The 5,614-nt window shown below is 42.9% G+C and overlaps 1 non-coding gene across 1 annotated transcript; it reads right to left on the reverse strand.

Annotated features, from left to right (window-relative positions):
* Positions 1-3,840: 3,840 nt before the first annotated feature.
* On the reverse strand, positions 3,841-3,947 carry LOC120254436. The gene has a single exon (XR_005534621.1). It is a non-coding gene; the product is annotated as a small nucleolar RNA R71 (small nucleolar RNA).
* Between the last annotated feature and the right edge of the window lie 1,667 nt (positions 3,948-5,614).

Below are 5,614 nucleotides of genomic sequence, written 5' to 3' on the forward strand. Positions count from 1 at the left end.
GTAGCAGGTACTGTTCATAGGTGGCCGAAACTAAGTAAAACAGAGAATCCACACGGGCGTGTGGAAATTCCACACTCCCGTGCGAAAAATCAACAAGGGCGCCCACAAGGGCGTGTGGATTCCCGAATCCAGCCCTATTTAAGGCTGATTTTAGCCCCGATTTCACAATCTTTTTCCTAACTTGATAGATGGATGCGGCTAGGGTTTGAAGAGGTATTAGCTAAGGATTTGGAGAAGTTCTATGGCTCTGATATCGCGCTGCATTTGGAAAAAGATTAGTGGGAAAGCTTTCTTCGGCACCGATCCGACGAGGTGTATCCTAGGCAAGACAAAGGGACCTTTGGACGAGTAGAGGACTCTCTACAAGACCATCACCACAACTATCGAATGGGTTTTCTATGGATTCTTTGCTTTTACATTTGATTTCATTAATTATAATTAGCTCTATGGAGAGCTAAACCCCCTAGTGGGTACTTGGGTATTTGTGAACCCTAGGATGTATTCGTTTCATTGAACTTTTTATTATACTTTCAATTAATTGATGTTTTATTTAAGTTCCAAAAAATTAATTGATGTTTTATTTAAGTTCCAATTTTTAATTCTTGATTGTATGAAACTCCCTTAGAGTGATACTAGGGTTTAGAATTCTTGTTGGTAACCCTTGTGAGTGACTGACACACCATGAGAGTTAGACAAAGCTAGATTGGATAGGGTTGAGAACGTGAATCGAAAGATAGCGGAGCATTACCTTTCCCCTCTGTTATGATTTATTCTACCTCCATTTCCTCATGTTCTTTGCGGTCATAGTAGAGTGAATGGGCTTGACAAGGTCCCCTTGCGTATATCCCGCAAGTGCACGGGTTTGTCAAAGTAATAATCCCGGGTGAGCGGGTATCGAATCCACAGGGAGTAGGGAATAAAAATACTTAATTCGATTCTTAGCTATGTAAAAGATCAATGATGATGAGTGTGATAATGATTCAATTCTCAATAGTAAAAGCAACAAGTAAGAGAGCAAAAGTAAAGAAGGGGGGTAAGGCAATCGATAAAGATGGGGTACCCGGATAATGCTCCGCCTAGGATAATTGTTTCAAGTTCCAGAACCCTCTATTATGCTTCCTAATCAATGCAATGGTGAGTCATGGAAATCCTTAATTACATAGTCCCAAATCTAAGGTCAACTATGCCTAACTCTATACATGTCCGGGAGGCGAAATCGAACAATCTCAACACCTCACACTCGCATAGAGTTGCAATGAGCTCTAGGGATTCCAAGTGATAAATCTCTTCCTAATTATAGACCTAACCCTTTGGTCCAGGTGGAAGGTCCCTAACCACAACTGAGCCCCAGATACTAAGATCACCTCAACGCTTCACTCCGTTGCACGCAGAACTGAGCCTTAGCGGAAGTTCATCCCTTAGACCATTCACTTTATTATGGCCTCAAAGAACTCAAGCAACGGAGGTAGAATCTATCACGCCAGAGGGGAAAAGGGATGCTCCTGTACCTCTCGACTCACCCTCTCAACCCTCTCCAACCTAGCTTTGTCTAACGCTCGTGGTGTGTCACTAACTCACAAGATTACCAAAAAGAACTCTCAACCCTAGTGTCACTCTAGGGGAAATGTTCATACAATCAAGCATTCAAGGTTGGAACTCACAACAAACATCAATTTATTGAAAGCATAATAAAGAGGTTCAAATAAACAAATACATCCTAGGGTTCACAATACCCGAGTACCCACTAGGGGTTTAGCTCTCCATGGAGCTAAGTACAATCAAAGAAATAGAATGTAAAAGCAATGAATCCATAAAGAAACCCCCTCGATAGTCGTGTCGATGGTCTTGTGGAAAGTCCTCTACTCGTCGTACAAGGATTCCCTCGTCCGGTATAGGATACGCCTCGACAGAAGCTCTCCTACCAATCTTCGTCCTAAGGAATGATGACGTCGGAGCCGTAAAACCTCTCTAAAACCTTGGCCAATACCCCTCGAAACCCTAGCGGAAGCCCTCTCTCAAGTTGGGGAAAAGATGGAGAAAAGAATACTAAGATCGGGGCTGATTCGGCTTTTAAATAGGGCTGGAATCGGCCGACAGCATGGGCGTGGATGCTTCACGTGCCCGTGAGGAATTTCTACACAGGCGTGGATAATTTCCACACGCCCGTGTGGATCCTCTGAACTCCTGTTTTCTCGGACGGCTGTGAACAGTGCTGCTACAGTACTTTCTACCGTGGTGAAGCTTTTGTTCTATGTGCATAAGTCGGAATGCCCGAGTGTGACTGCCTTTGTGCCCCTCCAAATGGATGTGCCAACTGGAATACGAGGAGGTTGGCACACACTCTAGCATCTCACATCGACCCATGTCTTCGCGTTTGAACCTTAGCAAGATTTCCTCCAAAATCGGTGCATTGTAATCCACATTGGCTTCTTTCCTTCATACTTGGCCTCACAACCTACCTGCATAAAAGTAACACAAAAACACATATATTAGTGTAAAAACCTAAGAAAAGTAATGCTCAACATAAGGGATGAACGCTTCGCCTCCATATCGCACACGCACTTATCAGGGCTAAAGGATGACCTTCCACTGGGGCTTAGTTGTGGGTGCAATGGAGTTAAGCGTTGAAGTGATTTTAGCACCTAGGGCTTAATTGTGGCTAGGGACATGTATAGAGTTAGGCTGAGAGGTTATTCATTGGAAGAGAATTTATCCCTTGGAATACCTAGAACTCATTGCAATTCTATACGAGTGTGAGGCTGAGAGGTTATTCAATTTCTCCTCCGGGACATGTATAGAGTTTGGCATTGTTGACATTAGATTTGGGACCATGTATTTAAGGATATCCACGACTCATTATTACATTTGTTATTAAGTATAATAGAGGGTGCTTGCACTTGAAATGATTATCCTAAGCCGAGCAATATCCGGGTACCCCATTTTTATCGATTCCCTTACCTTCTCCTTTACTTGTGCTCTCTTTCTTGTTCTTTTACTTTTATTATTTCACATCTTGTCACACATATCACTATTCATATTTTACTTAGTTAAGAAATAATTTAAGTGTTTTGTTACCTACTCCCTGTGGATATGATACCCCACACATCTCATATTTTATTACTTTGACAAACCCGTGCACTTGCGGGACATACGCAAGGGCCGTTGTTAAGTTTTTGGCACCGTTGTCGGGAAGTGGCCGTTTTGAGATACTTTGCACTTTGTTTTCTTAGCTATTCATTCATTCATTTTAGTTCACATCTTCTTTTCTATCATCGTTTTGAATTTTCTTTTTCTTTGTTTTTGGTGCAGCTCCAGGTTATGACCCGAGGAAACCCTTCACAAATTGTTGAAGGAGATCCTGAGCTTCAACGTAAACTTAGAAGAAAAGGGAAAGAACCTATGCAAGAATTGTTTAAACTAGCTGATTTGGAAGTAGAAGAATCTAAACACATGGCATAACAGAATGAGCAATAGCGGACATTATCCTATTATGGCAGACCTTCAGTATTAGGGACATAATCAAGTATTGTGCATTCCCCGATTACAGCTCTGAACTTTGAGTTGAAGCCAGCATTCATCCACATGTTGCAGCAATCCGCACAGTTCAACGGTTTGGCCGATGAGGATCCAAATAGTCATATAGAGAGTTTTCTCGAGGTGTGTGATATGCTGAAGATAAACAGAGTGACGGATGATGCCATCAAGTTGAGAGCCTTCCCATTTTCTCTAAAGGGGAGAGTGAAGCAATGGCTACACTCATTACCTAGAGCATCGATTACCACATGGGAGGAGATGGTAGAAGCTTTTCTGGCCTGTTATTTCCCTCCCGGAAAATCTGCAAAACTTATGAATGAGATCTCGTCCTTTATGCAGTCAGAATTGGAGTCTCTATTTGAGATGCTGGAAAAGTTCAAGGAGCTCCTGAGAAAGTGCCCACAACACGGATTCCTAGAGTTGATGAATGTCCAGACCTTTTACAACATGTTGAATCCGAGTATAAGGCAACTCTTGGATGTGGCAGCAGGAGGTACCTTAGGTAGCAAGACCCCCAGTGAGGCCCATCAACTAATTGAGGAAATGGGGTTAAATAGCTACCAATGGAATGCTAGGAAGAAGAAAAAGGTGACCGGTCTCCGTGAGATATATGTAGTAACTTCATTGGTGGCTCAAGTGGAATCATTGAGTAAAAAGTTAGATCTTCTAACTTCGAATAGAGTGGCAGCCGTGACTACTTGCATCTCCGATTGCCTGATCTCCATTGGTGATGCATCTTCAGTTGAGAACGTCGATTTTATGGGTAATGCAATGGGGAACCAAGGGAATCTATATGGAAACATATACAATCCGGGTTGGAAGAATCATCCCAATTTTTTGTGGAGCAACCAAGGTCCACAAAAGGCCATAGCACCACCGGGTTTCCAACAACAACAAGCCCCAAACATGGAGAACCGAGTTTCAGGCTTGGAGACACATATGACGGATTTAGAGAAGGCCTTGACTAGGTTTGTACAATTGTTGGATACAAGGTTTCAATCAGTTGAGGCTACACTTCGCAACCACACCACCTCTTTGCACAATCTTGAAAATCAATCACTTTGAGAAGTGGTCGAGAGGTTGAAGGTAGGCTTACAAGTGAGAAGCCCAATAAACACGTACCCGAGGTCATAGAGGTTGAAGAAGGAACAAGCAAAGAGAAGGAGGTGGCACCCCTCACCTTTCAAGCACAGAATCCCTTATCCTTCTAGGTTGAAGAATGACAAAGGGGATGAATAGTACAAGAAGTTCCTGAGTTTGTTCAAGCAACTCCACGTCAATATTCCTTTTGTTGAGGCATTGGCCCAAATGCCTAAGAATGCAAAATTCTTGAAGGACTTGTTGACTAACAAGTGGAAGTTGGAGGAGACTGCTTCAGTAATCTTAGATGCTTCTTGCTCGGCGGTGTTGCAAAAGAACATGCTAAACAAGAAGAAAGACCCGGGAAGCTTCATCATTACGTGTAATATTTGAAATTTTGGTGAAGAAATGGCATTGGCAAACTCAGGGGCTAGTATCAACGTCATGCCATACACCTTCTTTCAGAAGCTAGGTTTGGGAGAGCCTAGGCCCACTCGCATGACTTTGCAATTGGCGAATCAAATAGTGAGACATCCGAGGGGCATTAGTGAAGACATGCTTGTCAAGGTGGACAAGTACATTTTTCTGGTTGACTTTGTAGTGCTAGACATCGATGAGGATGTGGATGTACCTTTGATACTTGGGAGACCATTCTTGTAGAGTTCCAATGCATTGATTGACATGGACGGCGGGGAGCTAACATTGAGAGTTGGACATGACAAGCTCACATACCGCCTTGCTGAAGCCATGGATCATTCTCTTGATTTCGATGATCCTTTCTATTTTCTAGACACTATTGATGATATTGTTGATGAATACATGCAGGAAATGTTCAATCTGGACCCGTACGAGGGTTTGTTCAACCAAGAGGTAGAAAATGAAGAAGTTATGATGCTTGGTTTGATTGAAGAAGTACCATCTACTCCGGGGATCCTGAAGAAGGTGCTCTGGAAGATGAAGATGGCAAGGAGACACCACTGGAAATGCTCCAAGGCTGCTG

This window comes from Dioscorea cayenensis, unplaced genomic scaffold, assembly GCF_009730915.1.
Source record: "Dioscorea cayenensis subsp. rotundata cultivar TDr96_F1 unplaced genomic scaffold, TDr96_F1_v2_PseudoChromosome.rev07_lg8_w22 25.fasta BLBR01000447.1, whole genome shotgun sequence".
Classification (NCBI taxonomy): domain Eukaryota; kingdom Viridiplantae; phylum Streptophyta; class Magnoliopsida; order Dioscoreales; family Dioscoreaceae; genus Dioscorea; species Dioscorea cayenensis.